This window comes from Humulus lupulus, chromosome 4 (genome assembly GCF_963169125.1).
Source record: "Humulus lupulus chromosome 4, drHumLupu1.1, whole genome shotgun sequence".
NCBI lineage: Eukaryota > Viridiplantae > Streptophyta > Magnoliopsida > Rosales > Cannabaceae > Humulus > Humulus lupulus.
Window position 1 is genome coordinate 53,105,236 of NC_084796.1, and position 17,532 is coordinate 53,122,767.

The following is a 17,532-nucleotide window of genomic DNA, read 5'->3' on the forward strand; positions in this document are numbered from 1 at the left end:
AACACATGATAAGGGATTCCTGCACTAAGAAGCTGACCTGTAACAACTGAGGGGGAAGCCTCAGCTTCTGCTTGAGTCAACGTGAACACTCGAGCTGGGGCTGAGCTGTCCACTTTTTTGGGTTCTTCTATCCCTATCTGAGGGCAATCTTTCTTAAGATGACCCACCGCCACTACACCAAATACCCATTACCATAACACATGATTATAATAGATTTTAAAAATAGTTATGGTAAATGAAAAAAATTTCAGGTGGCAACTTAAAATAAGGTACCGCCAAAATAACTTAGCTTTTTTTACTCAACTTTTTTCAACCCGTGTACCCACTTCCCCTATACCCATTTCCTCAACCATTCTTCGGTCTTCCCTTTCCTCTCAGTCCCTTCAATCTTCAATGTTCTTCGTCTTTCCATTCCTGGTCCGTGCGTGGTGGTCTATCTCTCTCAGTTTCCCGTAGACTCGGTCTCTCTCTCGGTCTCTCGGTTTCAGTTCGTGGTCCGTTCGTAGCTTGCTCTTGCAGGTCAGCCCTCTTGCATGTCTTCCCGTAGCTTGTTTTGTTTTTGTTATTGCAGTGTGGGTTTTGTGTAGATTGTTTCTCTGTTTTATCGGACATTTGTTTCTAATCTGCATTTCTTCTGGCATTTCTTCAGTCTTGCCTAACCCGTAGCTTGCTCTTGCAGGTCAGCCCTCTCTTTGTACCAAGTTCTCCTTTGCTCTATCAATGGAGGAGCCTCTTCTATTATGAGAAATACCTCAAACCCATCAGCTGTTTCACTCATTCTCAGGTACACAAATTAGGCACCTTTACTGTTTTCATGTTTCTTTTGCTTAATTAACTTCTTTTATGTTTTTTTTTTACTTTGTTCACATTTTTCTTTGGTGTTGTAAATCTTGTATATGATAGAATACAGTCTTACTTGAATGGAAAAAGAAAATTGCACTCTTGTAAATGAATCAGGTGGTCTCAGAATTTAGTAGGGTGTCGTACTTGCTTTGCTATATGATGACTGATCATATGATGGTATTCTTAAATTAGGTTTTTCTTGTTTGACCTTTTTAAATCTGGTCTAGATGAAAAATGGTCTCTTTTCATTTCCAGATCCTAATAAAATATTAAGATGTGATCGAACAATTCAATCTTTTGCTAAAACAAGGGAAGGTTTATGCTTAAAGTATGTATTAAATCTGTGTTGGTACATGCACCTCATAAATGTATACATGATATGTGATGAGATCTCTGTGTGTACATGGTACAGCCTGTGTGTATTAAAAACTAACAGTTGTCCAATTCTTTAAAAATGATTTAACTAATTAGGTTTGTTCTCCTTTTAAAGAAATAGTTTGAATTAAATTGCATAAGTTTTCTGATGACTGTGTATATCATTTATTTATTTATAAACACTGAATTTTCACAACAAAATGCATTTTCTGACTTAATCATCTTGAAGTCAGTGTTACTCAAAAGTTGACCAATGCATGAAATGTAATATCAAACTGGACAAAATATAAAATATTAAAAGCTGCATAGATAAGGAGCTACAATAATTAATAAAATTCAGGTTATATTTATGAGTTGTCCGACATGGTATATTTGAGGTGGTGAGAATTAAGAAATTAAATAAGTATATGAATATTATTATTTATCTCATACTGGTTTGGTTTGTCTACCTGGCTTATTTCAATTTGGCAATGACAATGTCAAAATGAGTTATTGTATCCTTGAAGGCTTCACAAAATTGTGATTTGAGGAAGAAGATCATATCTTGACAGTCTGGCGAATCTCTTAATTAAATGTTTGTGAGCTAATATTCTTAAGGAGTACACCATTAAGACCCTTTGAACTAATTCTTATATTCTGCCTACTTGCATTGTTTAATCATACTATTATTTATCTTTTTGCTAAAAAGTAATATTAATAAATTGATTTTGGTGCTTTACATGTGTCCTTGTAGTATTAGCGACACAGATATGAATATAGGTTAATTTAATAGAGGGATACCAAATTAGAAATCATCTATTTCTAGTGTACAAAACAAAACAAATAAAATTAATTTGTTACAGATATAATTGCTATATTTTCCTAGCTATTAATTTCCATTAATAAATTTCATGTATAAGATTTTACCATGTATATTGCTCTCTAGAAATAGAAATCTCTGTGTGTTTGAGATGAGATCTTTGGCTATTGGTCCTGTAATTCAGCTGATTAAGTTCAGTATTAGATCTAGACTAGCCAGGTTGCCTAAGCTGAAAGTGAGGACCAGTGAGGTGGCGTTCTTAGAGGCTATTACTCAGTTATAACTGTTTTTGTTTGGCTATTTGAGCTTGGTTTGTTTTCTTGCTAGTTTATTGCTTTTTTAGGTCCTGTGTGGAGGCGTTCTTAGGGGCTATTTCTCAGTAGTTTCTGTTTTTGTTTGGCTCTTTGAGCTTGGTTTGTAATCTTGCTGGTTTGTAATCTTGCTGGTTTGTTCAATATATTCATTTTTTCCATAAAAAAAAAAAGAAAATGGGTGGTTAAAAGAAGACATTACACTGTAAAATAAGCAGACAGACAAGCTCTGAAATAATTTGGTACCATATAAATATAAAAGCTCCTCCTAGTTATGTTAAAAAGATAGTATTCTAATTATTTAACATAATAAATTTATTGTTTAGCTAAAGTACATGTAAATTAATACAGTAGGAAATCGCTTACAGTAGGAAACCTGCATTTAGTATACTGTTTCATACTGAAGTCACTGAACCATGAATGGCTCATATCATTGATGTATCATTTCATTTCCATGTATAAATGAGAATACAACTCTTCTTTTTCCTGTGCTTATATCAGTGTTTGGTTGTTCTACTAAAAGTTCTCTGTCATTGTTAATTATAAAGTTCCATAATTTTGATAATGATTGTAAAACTAGTCTCAAAAACAATAAAAAATGGATATAAATCTTTTGCAAAGTAAAAGAGAAATCACATCTGTAAAAACGAGCTTGTGTGAGACTAAATATGCTGATATGTATGTTGAGTCTACTTTGCTAAAGTTTATTTTAAGATTTTGGTATCAATATCAACTTTGACGAAGTGGGTGAGTTCAAATAATAAAAAAATGCAGGGGTCAAAACATGAGATTCTCAATGGTGTGCGAGTTATTAATACATCTTCTAATCAGTTTTTTCTAAGGATTATTGGTAGCAGTAATAACACTCCCATGAAATATTTATATTTTCTTTATAAAGTTCTTTTAAAGATAGTGTTGTGATATTGGGTTTAGTAGGGAATTTTATTCCATGTAAGTAACTGTCTTTGGTATGTGGTGATGGCTGCACGGCTGTCTTATTTGGTAATGAAATTCTAATTCATTAATTGAACCATTTTTAGATAAGAATTATTTGTTCTTATCTCATGTAATTGTTATTAATTTTAGACTATTTCAGTAAAAAAAATATATAGTAATAACACTCCCATGAAATGTTGCAGAGCCTAATTTCCTCATTAAACTTGGATTCTCGCAGGTAAAACCACAATGATAAAACTTGAATACTAATAAAACAGTCCCAACATGGACAAATTACTCATCTAGTTAATTTTCATAACAATGATCAAAGTTACATATGAACAAACATGGAAAACCACAAGGTTTCTTTTTTAAAAGAAGGATTAATAAAGAAATAATATAAGATAAAACCACTGTTGTTACATTTATTTGATATTCCAACTTTTATTTTTGGTTGTTTGAGCTTGCTTGCCATGTTGTTTAGTTTGTTAGTTTATCATACATGCTTGTTTAATATCTATTGACAAATTTTAATTTTGTATTAATCTTTTAAGTATTGATTATATTCTTCAGGTTGGGGATCGAATTGGCAAGGCGCATTGCAAAGGTAATTTGCAAGAGGTACGGAATTTGTTCTTTTAACTCTTATTATTAATATCTTTAAAATGTTAGAGGAGTTTGAATATCTTAAATATTCATCCGTAGAGAAGTAGGTTCTGAGATTAAAATTGTGTGCTGCGGTGATAACAGAAGGTTGAAAACTTGTGTGTATTAGAGAAGTAGGTTCTGGAAAATTTGTTTGTGTGCTGCGGTGATATAAGGAAGAAAACTTATTGTGTGTTGTTTGAATTTTTTGACTTGGTATTGATAGATGGTTAGGTAAGCTTTTATATGTATAGATTAGATTTTTCATTATATGTATAGATTAAATTTTTCATTTAGTCATATTGTTTTCATTATTTCCATATGTATAGATTAGATTTAATTGCCACAACCCAAGCTAAAATCTTGTCTTTGATCCAAACCCAATTAGTTAGTGGCTACCATTTTAGAATCTGATTATTAAATTAAAAACAACACTAGAATCTCTTGAAAGCTTAATGAAACTAAAGTACTAGAAATTAGTAATAGATTTAGACCAATAAATCTTTAGTGGGACTAAGAATCATAGTACTAGAAAATCAAGTAACTACTATAACATAAAAGGAAAAAGAAAAAGAAAAGAAAAAAATTGTTTGGTGAAAAGTTCACTTCCTCTCCTCAGCATCAGTTTGATGATTATGACTCAGATAGCTAGCTGATCCTTTATGGAAATGAGTTCAGTTCTGAATCTTCTGATCAGTGCAGAGCCTAATGGGTTTGAAGCTCATAAAGTCCCCACTCATAAATTTATTTGCCCAAAAAAGATTTCAAATCAAACAAATATTATTAGCTCTTCATTTCTTCTGAGCACTCAAGGCTTTAGTTGAACCAAATTTAATAGTTTTGAATGAATGAATTACAAGTAGTTTATAAAAATTCACCATAAGTAAGGCTCAAGAATCAAGATGCACCTTATGTATTTGTTGTGATGTGGTGCTGCCCATATCAGTGGCTCATATATCATAAACCCATTGACAAAAATTTCTTAGCTTGGTCCCATCCCATGGTTCTGTTCAACCTTAGATCACACATGGTCACTGTCACCATAATAATCCCATATTGGCATCTAACATCATAAAACATATAGAAACATGCTAGAGTTGCATTTTTGGACTTAACACCTTTCTACTCCTCTTTTGTACAAAAACCCATTAATTAATTCTTTGCCCAATTTCAAGAGAGCTCATGCAAAAGCATTGAGAAATAAATTGAATAAAACATGTAGCTGTAGGGTCACCACGCAAAGGATCTTCAATTTCATCATCATTCTCAATCAAACTCTCAATATTCTCACATTGAGTGTCATCAAATGGAAGCATTCAAAAGCATATTTAGAGATTTTGAAAGCCACGCTAGAATTAATTTCCATTAAAAAAGTTAAAAGAGGAAACCTTGAACTTGAACAACACCAATGTACATCTCAACGACCAAAAACTATTAAAAGACAAAATCCCCAACTCAAATTCACAAGTGAGGGAAGGAAAGAAAAAATAAGTGTATAGACAAAAGAAAAAAAGAAAAAGAGAAAGAGAAAAACTAGAGCTTTACCAAAAGTATAGATGGATAAACAAGAAGATTGTGAGTGAAGTAGTACTCACAATCTTCTTCATGAAAATAACTGAAGCTAAAAAAATAACCTACTATTATTATTCTTCATGAAAGTGAACCTTTTAAACAGTAGGGAGCGCTAAAATGTATTCGATAAACAACCAGCCAAGAAGAAACAAAGAGAGAGACTATGAACCATACTTGAAACTCGTTTAATCATAACTTGCAAGCTAGCTTCTCAAGTCCCATCCTTAATTTTCTGAAATTAGAAAGATTATACAGAAACAATTAGAAGAAAATAACTATACTTAACTTTCTTTGATAATATTTTCTCTAATTAATCCACTAGACAACTACATACAACTATATTAAAGCATTAGATCATATATAAATCTTTATGATTACAGTTATTATATTAAAACTACATAATCATGCTATTTTAGATCAACATTTCTTCAGTAACATTAAGACCTTCCATGATTCTGTCATGCCTGAAAGATCTCTGCATAAGAATACAAGCATATACTGTATTATATTCCAAAGAAAACAAATTTTAGAACAACCAACTCCTGTTTATTTCCCAAAAAAAAAAATAGAAAGAAAGAGAATATATGACGTCCTGCCAAAACAGCAGTGCCTTACCAACCATAACAAATATGCAAATAATTATGTTGTTCATTATCAAAAATCATATAAACTGTAATAACTAATAATCGCAGTACAGTCAATCAAACACACACCAGCCAATGTATTCTCAAACAAGTTTAAAGGGAATATTTAAATAATGTCATCACCAATTGACAGAGCAAGAATATATGTCAAACACACTAGATTGCCTTGTTTTTTTGTTTGGAATGGCATGCAACGGTTAAGGTCTGAAGCTTGATTAGACAAGTGGAATACAATACCATAGACATTTCATCACAAATAATTTGATTCAACCAGCAATTTAGCCTACAAAAACTCTGTATTGTTACTCAAACTGAAACCTTTTACATGCTTAAAAGATCATTAAAGGGTCCATAAGATCCATAAAAAAAAACGTTAGAAACAAATCAATCATCTTAAGTTAATAACTGAAGCTAACAAATATACCAATGGCAACCATTCTTCATGAAAATAACTGAAGCTAAAAAAATAACCTACTATTATTTTATTTTTTTTGATCAAGAAAAAGGTAATTTATTGATCAAACACACTGATTACAACCAGAAAACAACAAGAAAAACAAACAGAGCAAACATAGCTCTCAATCAATACAGACTAGACAAGAATTGAGTCATTTGAATAGCTCTAGAAGTCCTAGCCTTAGATCGAAGCTTTAAGCCAAATAATCTAGCTGAAACAGAGGTTTTAATTAGACTAGTTACAGTAGAGACCATAAAACAGCTGCTGTCAAAATGGCATCTGTTCCGAGTAAGCCATATGTAATAAACTGAAGCTGCTAGAGCTGTAATAGTGATCTGGTCTGTAATGTTCTTCCTGTCAGCCTCCAGCCAACTGCACCAGTCTGTAAAGATAGGAGGCCAACAGAGCCCTTGCAACCAGTCAAAAACAACCTGCACAACTCTCCTAGAAAAAACACACTCAAACCTACTATTATTATTCTTCATGAAAGTGAACCTTTTAAACAGTAGGGGGCGCTAAAATGTATTCGATAAACAACCAGCCAAGAAGAAACAAAGAGAGAGACTATGAACCATACTTGAAACTCATTTAATCATAACTTGCAAGCTAGCTTCTCATGTCCCATCCTTAATTTTCTGAAATTAGAAAGATTATACAGAAACAATTAGAAGAAAATAACTATACTTAACTTTCTTTGATAATATTTTCTCTAATTAATTCACTAGACAACTACATACAACTATATTAAAGCATTAGATCATATATAAATCTTTATGATTACAGTTATTATATTAAAACTACATAATCATGCTATTTTAGATCATATAGCTATAAACCCAGCTACACAATTTATCATCTCTTTATGCTTTCTTTAGTTCTCAAGATAGCAAATTAGAATCAATCAAGTTTTCCATAGTCTGTAGCAATACTATGGGAATCAATCAAGTTTTCCATAGTATTGGACCTTTTTTAAATTTTCTCTAAAATAAAACAGTGAGTTACTAAAATATTACCCCTTTAATATCTAATTAATCTTAATAATCATTTGGTGTGCTAAAGTAAATTTTACCATTACCAATATAAATTTGTAGCTTTCTTAGTTAAATACTTAGAAAAGTCCTCATATGTTTCTCTAAGTATAAACTTTATAAGTCCTAAGTTATAACTGGATTAGTTTGAAAATTATAATTGGAAAACTACATCTCCAAAAATTCTCAAACTTCACAGAATTAACCTTGGCTATATCAAGCAGTTTCTTGTAAAATTTTACACAAAAATAATTATTTTTATTTAGTGACATTTATTTTCAAAAATCTTACTTTAAGGCTGTCTAGGAATAGGTCAATCTTTTTAACAAATTTTGAGACTTTATAAAATCTATTTGGTTTATTAATCTGGTCCAAAATTTTTTAGGACCATAATAGGCTGTGTAAAAAACACTCACACCAAAAATAAAATCATTTTAGGCATTTTTACTTGGTAAAACGGATACTCAAAGTTGTCGCTAAAATTAAAATCAGTCTGCAGAAAAATTGAACACATCTGTTGAATATGAATCTAATAATTTGGATACAAGCTAGAGTAGAATGAAATGAAGCCTAGTCTAAAATGCTTAGGACAGTACCAAACAATAGTTTTTTTCCTGTGTAATCATACACACATCAAAGATTTACTTTTTTTTCCAGTAGTAAAGCAAACCTAGTCAAGTGCATCAAATTTGAAGTTGTCCACTTCACATGCACCCTAGATAAGAATTAGATAACAAATATTCACTTGAAACCATCAAATTAATGGAAAAAAATTCAGTGTTTTTATCTGTACCCAAAAAGAAATAAATTATAAGTTAATCATTTTGGTTCCAATATCCTCCAACCTCCTAACAGAAACTTTGGAGAGCTAAGTAAACATTAGTGATAAAAATATTTCTCATCACATTTCTGTTAAAAAAAAATTAGTAATTAGCAGAGCTTACCTGAGAAAAGTCAAAACGGCTAGACCTGCTGGGCTTTGTTAAAATAGTATCCACAGTCTTCTTGACACTGTTTTTGACACTAGTAAGAAATGAATGAATTGCTGAATTCTTCCTCTCTTGATTCTCTTTAAATGTGCTCCTTCTCTGTTATTATTCTATTTCTCTCTAAAGTTCTATTTTATTTTCTATCTTAATTCTCTCTCTAAATCTAAAATAACCCTGTTCTTCTAGAAATGTTTACCACTTATTCTGAACACAACTCACCATACACGGTTATATAATCAAACTGAGAACTAATAATGATCTATAAACCACAAATCTGGAATCAATTATAAATTTATATCCATTAACAATCAGAAAAGGTACGAGACCATAAAGAAATCCCAAACACTCTACAGGGAACTATAACAAATTTGTAAATTGGAATTAAGTAATTAACTCCACTCTAGAATCTTCAGCAAAAGTGATCATTTAACTCTGAACAAGCAACTCTGCCCCTGAATGATATTCAATAAAGCTTTAAACTTCAATAACCCAAATATATTGAAATTCAACCAATGCATGTTTTCTTTTAAAAGCATGTGTGTGAATGACCTTGTCATGACCCTGATATTACAACCGCAAATAATGTGATTGTCTTGTCTAACAGTTGTTAAACCCAGACAAAAAACAAGATTTTAGTAAGAGAACAACATCAAATACAAATTCATTGGAGATGGATAAAAGTTGGATCCATCTTAACAGGTTAGTAACCAAAATCATATAGTTTATTTTGGATATAAGTTTAAGTGTTAGTGCTTGATTATTGACGTATGCTCTAAAATTGTAGAGTAACGGTGGAATATGAGCAAAAAGCTAGAGAGTTTGTTGAGACAGCCATGACGAATCTTGGATTTCCAGCCAAGATTCTTTGTCCATGCAACAAATGTCACAATCTAAGCCATCAACTTTCACACGAAGTTGTCGAACACTTAGTTTTGTGGGGCATGGACCATTCTTACAAAACATGGTTTCATCAAAATCTGGAACTACAGACAACGCTGATGAGGATGCCTTGACAAAATTGTTTGGTAACCAAAAATCTGGTCGTTTAATCGGATAAGGAAGAGGCGTGACAAGGTTAAAGCTAACTGTTGTTAATACGTGTAATAGCAAGATCTCCAAGTTAGAAGAAGAGCAACATAATATGAAGCTCAAAATGACTGAAATGATGAATCTACTTAAAGAACACTTGGTGGTATTTCTATCTTGCACTTATAAATCTTAGTTTTCTTTTCTTCTAATAAAACTTATCTTGGTTTTATATTTAGGTTGGTGGTAAAGTGACACCAAGCGAAGGACAGTCTCGCAATGTACTGCAGTCAAACAATGTTCAGTCCCCTAAGGTAAATTATAAAAGTTGTTATTGTTTTAAATTTTCATTTTAGAAGAACAATTACAGAAACTAATATATTGTCTTTAAAATAAATTTGGTAGAGTGTTGCACTAGAAAAAAGACATAACTTTACAGAAGGGAAGAATGCTTGCTACTTGCTTGACTGGGCAGATGCAATTGTTGCTGAAGGTCGTTGGGATTCTAGTGATCCAAATATAACTGTACATGGAAAGCCTCTTGGACCGGACTTTATGCGAGTATGGGTTGACGTTGCTATTGTACCAGAGTCTTACTTATTTCGTCCTAATCATGCGATGCTTACAATACAAGAAGCAGTTGGTTCCACAGTTGCATGGCCTTCTAAAAAAGTTGTTCCAAGAGGTACATTTTTATACTAAAAAAATAACTAATGTCTTATAATTTAGTGTTTTGTTACTTTGTTTGCTTTGGTGTAGTTTTGAATCTATTATTTTGTATGTGGTGTCCTTTCTTGGATATAATTTCCATAGCATTTTTTTAGAAGTAATTTGTGATGCTAGATAATAACAATAAAATATTTCTTTGTTTATTTTGCAGATATGACAAGCGAAGTATAAAAGGATACTTAAGACTCCTTGAAAGTAGTAACTTTTAGACTGTTTGAATACTTAAAGAATATTTTGTTGTTAATGACAGTGTTGCATGTTTTAAACTAAATTGTGGATTGTTAATTCAATGTAGAATGTTCTTGCTTTTTGTTATTTGAAAATCAAGTTCATTTGATGATGCTAGTATATATTAGAAAGCTAATTTTAATTATATAAAAAAAATTAAAATATAATAGAATAAATTAGTGTAATATAAATAAAATATATAATGAGAATTTAAATATATCTAAATATAACAATAATAGGAAAATTGAGTTATAATATATATTACAATAACACTTTTTATGCAAAGAATTATGTTATGGAAACTTTATTATATAACACAAATAATGTGTTATACTAAAGTGTAGTATAACACAAAAAAAGTGTTATAGTAAAGTGTAGTATAACACAAAAAAAGTATTATAGTATCGACTATAAATAACATAATTCAACACTTATCTATATATTAAAATAACACATAAATTGTGTTATCGTTGACAGTACAATAACACATCTGTATAACACTGATAAAGTGTTATGGTAAGTACCCTGACCTACGATAACACAGTATGTCTTAACACATCAGAAAGTGTTATCGTAGGTTTTGATAACACATTTTTGGAGTTATTAAAAGCATTTTTTCTTGTAGTGCGCTCCGCACAAGTAGCAGGCCTTTGCCCTACACTCTCCCAAATGGCGCCTCTTGCACCTAGGGCATTCAGGACGTGTCTTCCAGGCTTCACTGCCCCCAGGACGACCCATTGTAATACCACGGGGTCTCCCGTTCAGGACTTGGAACTGGGAAGGTATCAGGAACCTTCCTCTTCTGATCACTGGTGCCAACACCCCTACCAGAACCAACAAATGGAGGAACTGTCCTCCTGAAATCCTTTCTGGCTGCACTGTCACGCCAGATCTTAGTCTCTGCACTCTCAGCTGTGAGTGCCTTTTCCACCACCTGTGCATAAGTAGTGACTGCTGCCACAGTGGTGATGCGAACGTCAAGGGCTAACCTGGGCTGTAGCCCCTGGAGGAATCTCTCCTTCCTGGTCCCATCAGTGGGCACCAACTCTTTGGAAAACTTTGCCAAACGGTCAAACTTTAAGGCATACTCAGTTACTGATAAACTTCCCGGAAATAGCCTCATAAATTCATCGGCCTTCGTCGCTCTAATAGCGTCATTATAGTACTTCTCATTAAACAAGGTCTGAAACTCCTCCCAGCTCAGGAGATTAACATTCTTGGTCTGGCCAACCACCTCCCACCAAATCCGGGCATCATCTCGAAACATATAGGCAGCACATGCCACCCTCTCACTACCAACTACCCTCATGAAGTCAAGAATAGTGGTAATCATGCTCATCCATTGTTCAGCTTTAATAGGATCTGCACTGCCTTCAAACATAGGAGGTTGTTGCTTTCTGAACTGCTCATAAAGAGGTTCCAATCTGTTTACAACCTCAGGCAGCTGCCCAGCTGCTGGCACTGACACAGAAGGTGCCTCTGATAAAATGCCCCCTGGTCTAGTAGGCCCGATTTCTCCGATGTGTTTAACGGCGTGAATAGTAGGCCGGGAGGGCCATACTTGCCTAATTATGTTATTAATTGATAAAATGCATGTATATGTTGATTATATTATAATATGATGTGAAATTCATGCATGTGAGTCCATATTTCTAATTAAAGGGGTGTGATGATAATTTGGCCCGTTGAGGGTAATTTTTGTTTTTGGGTGTATGATGTGATTTGTGAATGAGATTCCATTATTATGGAGATATATTCGAGCTATTCGGCATGAGACGGTTATTTTTAGTGGATTAGCGGTTTTGTCATAACGGGGTCAATTATGGGGTAATAGAAATGTTCATTTGATGATAAATTGAGAATATTTGAGATCAGGGTGAAATTCAGGAGGTTTTGACTATAATGTCCCCGGGGTTGTTTTCGGGACCCCGAGCATTAGGTTTTATTTGAGGTTACTTAAGCTTGAAGTAGCTTATCAGATAGAACATACGATAGAAAACCTCTCGTTCCCCTTCGTTAGTTCATTTTCGCCACCCGGAGCATATTTGACGAAATCTTGAGTTCTAGGAGTCGGAATCGAGTGAGGATCAAGGCATAGCGATCCTAGGAAAGATTAGAAGCTTCTTGATGGAAGGATTTAATGGAACACAATCCAATTAAAGGTAATCGAAGTTTAAGTTTTGAGTTTTTCCGAGTTTCTAAGCTTTGAATTGATTTTGTGAATTGTTGAGTTTTCGATTCGTTTGAACCTTGGGTTTTGAGGGTTTTGATGCATGGGGAAGCTTGGGAAATTTGATTTGATGATTGGGGAATGTTTAGGTATGATTTTGGAGGCTTTGGAGTGTTAAAAACGCGGTTGGGAATGGCCCAGGGTGAAGGGCCGCAGCCCTGTTTTTGGGGCGCCGCGGCCCTGCCTTGAAGAAGCAGGCAGAGAACTTGTGCTTGCTGGGCGCCGCGGCCCTTGATGGAGGGCGCCGCGGCCCTTGCCTCAGAGAACCCTGGGGGCCACGGCCCAAGGTGCTAGGGCCGCAGCCCTTGCCCTGTTTTCGCCCCGTTTGCTCGTTTTGACTCCGAGAACCTAGTTTTAGGCCTCGGGAGTGTCCTTACTACTTGGATTAGTTTGGATTGATCTCTTGGAGGCTAGATAATGGTTTGATAACCCTTGATTATCTTGATTATTGATGGTATCCTATATGTGTTATGATTAGGTAGCCACTAAAGGATTAAAAGCTAAACTGTTCTCAAGGGTCGTTCTTTTGTTTATTCTAGCTCGAATCAAAGGTAAGAAAACTGTGCCCCAAGTGTGACATGCATGGATATTCATGAGGCATGTTAGTTGTGTAAATATGGACATGGATTGAATGTGGTATACTTAGCAAATGTTGCTCACTTGTGCATGGTACTGACTCATTAGTCAGATTTGGCAAAGGTGCTAGTATCAACTGTGAAGCTATGACTTATTAGTCAGGTTCGGCAGTGGTACTGGGCACTGGTCACATTGTGCTGAGTCATTAGTCAGGACGGCCTTTGCGTGTTAACGCGAGCCAACAAAGATTAGATCTAATTGACTATCAACATTGATTGACTCAAAGAGCATTAATGCCAGACCGACCCCGAGGGTCGATGAATGAAATGAGCGCTTGGAGGATAGTGGCTTACCTAACAGCCACTCTCCCACTTGAAATAGTGACATGCCTGTCAGTCACTCAGTATGGTTTACCAGAACATGTTGAAGGCTAGTGGCTTATCTAGCAGCCACTCTTCCATTTGAATTAGTGACTTGCTTGTCAGTCACTCAGTATGGTTTATCAGGACCTCATGTGATGTTCACTCATTTGTTTGAAAACTTTATGCTCAGTGTGATTATAATGATAATCATTTGATAATGTTTACATATAGTGTTATGTTTTCTTGCTGGGATTTGGCTCATGGGTGCTATGTGGTGCAGGTAAAGGGAAAGAAAAGCTCACCTAGCCTTGAGTGGAGAGCTTAGGTGGTGATGTGTACATATGCGGCCGCTTGACAACCACGGCCAAGGATTTCTCAGAGGAACTAGGGGGTTTACCCTAATTTTGCCGCTTAGGTCGGCGGGATTGTAAATGTAAAATAGTAGTGACCATTTTACACTGAGAACACCTTGTAAACATTTTGATTAGCTCTGCAGAGCAGTTTGTAGTGAAAATCTCCATTTCCTTTTTATTGGTTTTATGCCTTAACCTGTTAACTACACTTAGAGCACGTTTTTGATCAAAGGACTCGGGTAGCGAGTCAAATTTCTGGTCCACCATTCACCGTAACTGTTCTGGGATAACCAGGGCGCTACAACTTGGTATCAGAGCAATGCCAAGGTTAAGGTTCCTGTAGACTGGCTGGGCATGTACACACATCACTAAAGTCAAGCTTGACTCATGGTTTGGTAACTCTTTATGTAGTTATGTGCATAACTGCCTAAATGTGGTGCAAATGCTTTACCTGTATGCATGAGTCACTGTGTTGGCCTTGTGCCCCTGAAATATTGTGAACTGTTATGTGATACATGTTGAGTGCTGAGTGCCATAAACATGTATCTGTTTGTGAGTATTGAATGACTGTGGAATATGATAATTGTCTGCTTGTTCTTGGACTGTGAGGCGGCAAAAGGTTTAGTTATTACTACCTGATTGGCCGTATTGATTATTGTTTCAGTAAGGTATCAGTGACAGAATGAACCCAGAACAGACAGACACTACAGCTGGCCAGAGTGGTCAGGGTCAGAATAATGACAACAGTCAGCGTTAAGAGAATGACCAATCCCAGATTCCACAGCCAGCACCTGCAAACTGGCAGCAGTTGTTTAATGATTTGCAGGCTATAGTGTTGAAACAGGGAGAGGAGCTTCGTCTCCTGAGACAGCAACAAGTGCCTGCAGTAGTTATTGGTATCAGAGCCTTGACCCAGCCGGAAGTGTGGCCGACAGGGACATCGGGCCCGTAAGGGGGGGTGATTGTGACAGTCAGAATCCCGTGATCCGTAAGGGGAAAGACCGGGTAAGCTGTGCAATCCCACACCGCCTGGGGAAGGTCAAGTGTAATGATTCTAAGACTGTGTAGGTATGGGACTACACAGTTGAAGAGGGCTTAAATGGATTGATGGGTACTACCTATATCAGGAAGGTGCATCTTCTTTTCGGTAGCCCATCACTTGAGAACTCCATGGTTAAGTGTGCTTGACCTGGGGTAATCTAGGGATGGGTGACCTCCTGGGAAGTTTTCCCAGGAAGTGTGCGAGTGAGGACAAAGCATGCTGAAAAGACTTGTCTTGGTATGTAGGGCCAGTCATCATTCTAGAAAGCAGCCATAGTGATGTGGGGCATCACAATTAGGGCATAAAACCAAAACAAACTCCCACTTGAACTAATTGAGACTAATGCCTTAATTCTACTAATCCCATTTCCTTGATATGCTTATCAAATGTAGCTTCTGGTAATGTCTTTGTAAACGGATTCGTAAGATTGTCTTCAGTTACAATCTTCATAACCTTCACATCTCCCCTGGCCACATATTCTCGAATAATGTGATACTTCCTTTCTATATGCTTACTCCTCTTGTGACTTCGAGGTTCTTTCAAGTTGGATATTGCTCCTGTATTGTCACAAAACAACACAAGTGGTTTATCCATTTCTGGAATAACACTAAGATCCGAATAGAACTTCCTTAGCTAGACTATTTCCTTAGCTGCTTCTGACTTAGCTACGTATTCGGTCTCCATGGTGGAATCTGAGATTGCAGATTGCTTTACGCTTCTCCAAATCACAGCTCCACCCCCAAAAGTAAACACCATTCTAGAAGTAGACTTCCTGTCATCGACATAAGTCTGAAAATCTAAATCGGTGTAGGCTACAGGGTTCAGAACACCACCCTTGTAGACTAACATATAATCCCCACTCCACCTTAAATACTTCAGGATATGCTTAATTGCTATCCAATGTTCTGGTCCTAGGTTTGACTGATACCTATTCCCTACTCCCACTGCATAGCAGATATCTGGTCTAGTACACAACATGGCATACACCAGACTTCCAACCGCAGATGCATAAGGAACTTTTCTCATTGCATCTTCTTCTTTAGGAGTTTGGGGAGTCTGCTTATTTGAAAGATGAATTCCTTGGCGGGACGATAGACTCCCTTTCTTGGAATTTTTCATTGAGAAACGTTCAAGCACTTTATCTATGTAAGCTGCTTGAGAAAGAGCTAAGAGTCTGTTCTTTCTATCCCTAATGATCTGGATACCTAGAACATAACTTGCTTCACCCAAGTCCTTCATCTGGAATTGAGTGCTCAACCAATTCTTCACATTTGATAATTTCTTAACATTGTTTCCAATAAGTATGATATCATCTACACAAAGAGCCAAGAATACCACTATTTGATTTGCCTTCAGTTGGTAAACACATGGCTCATCAATATTTTGTTCAAAGCCATAGGTTTTGATTATTTCATCAAACCTAAGATTCCAGGAACGAGAAGCTTGCTTAAGTCCATAGATGGACCTATTCAACTTGCAAACTTTTCCTTCTTGTCCAGCTACTTTAAATCCTTCTGGCTGATCCATATAAATGACTTCGTCAAGCTTTCCATTAAGAAAAGCTGTCTTGACCTCATTTTCCAGATCTCATAGTTGAGAGCAGCTGCTATGGATTGGAGGATGCGAATGGATTTGAGCATGACTACCAGCCTAAAAGTTTCCTCATAGTCCACGCCTTCTCTTTGGGTATAACCCTTTGCCACTAATCGAGCTTTATAAGTCTCAATATTTCCATCAACACCTCATTTCTTCTTGTAGATCCACTTACACCCAATGGCCCTAAAGTCACTAGGTGCTTCCATAAGATCACAGACAGAATTTGAGTACATGGCTCCATTTCCTGTTTCATGGCTTCGAGCCATAATTCCTTTTCAGGGCTAGCCATTGCCTGTTTGAAAGACAACAGATCATCATCACTAGTGTCACCAACAACCATATTGGTTTCACCATCCAAACCATAGCGAACTGGGTTCCTAGAAACCCTCCCACCACGACGAGGCTTTGTGACTGTTTGCTCAGGAACACTGGTACTTTCTTCATTTAAATTGACTTGCGTCGGTTGGAAATGAACATTGGGAATTTCATCATCAACTTGCGTTGATGATGATGGAATATTGGTTGGAGACAAATCTTTAACCATCTCCTCTAAAACTACCTTCCTGTGAGGTTTAAAGTTCTGGACATAGTCATTTTCAAGAAAAGTAGCATTTGTAGAAGCAAACACTTTCTTTTCTGAATGAATATATAAAAGTCCACCCTGAGTACCTTTAGGATAGCCAACAAACATGCAAACTTCAGTTCGCAGTTCTAGCTTTCCCTCCTTTTTCCTCAAAACGTGTGCGGGACACCTCCAGATTCTATAATGGAGTAAACTAGGTTCATGACCA

General features: G+C 35.6%; 2 long non-coding RNA genes across 2 annotated transcripts; one reads left to right on the forward strand and one right to left on the reverse strand.

Moving 5' to 3' along the window:
* The first annotated feature begins 309 nt into the window (after window positions 1-309).
* Window positions 310-9,422, forward strand: LOC133828965 (uncharacterized). Its single transcript, XR_009891419.1, has 4 exons — window positions 310-784; window positions 3,838-3,885; window positions 9,204-9,298; window positions 9,384-9,422. It is a non-coding gene; the product is annotated as an uncharacterized LOC133828965 (long non-coding RNA).
* LOC133830441 (uncharacterized) lies at window positions 5,237-7,150 on the reverse strand. Its single transcript, XR_009892040.1, has 2 exons — window positions 7,048-7,150; window positions 5,237-6,596 (listed from the first exon to the last, which is right to left on the reverse strand). It is a non-coding gene; the product is annotated as an uncharacterized LOC133830441 (long non-coding RNA).
* Window positions 9,423-17,532: the final 8,110 nt, after the last annotated feature.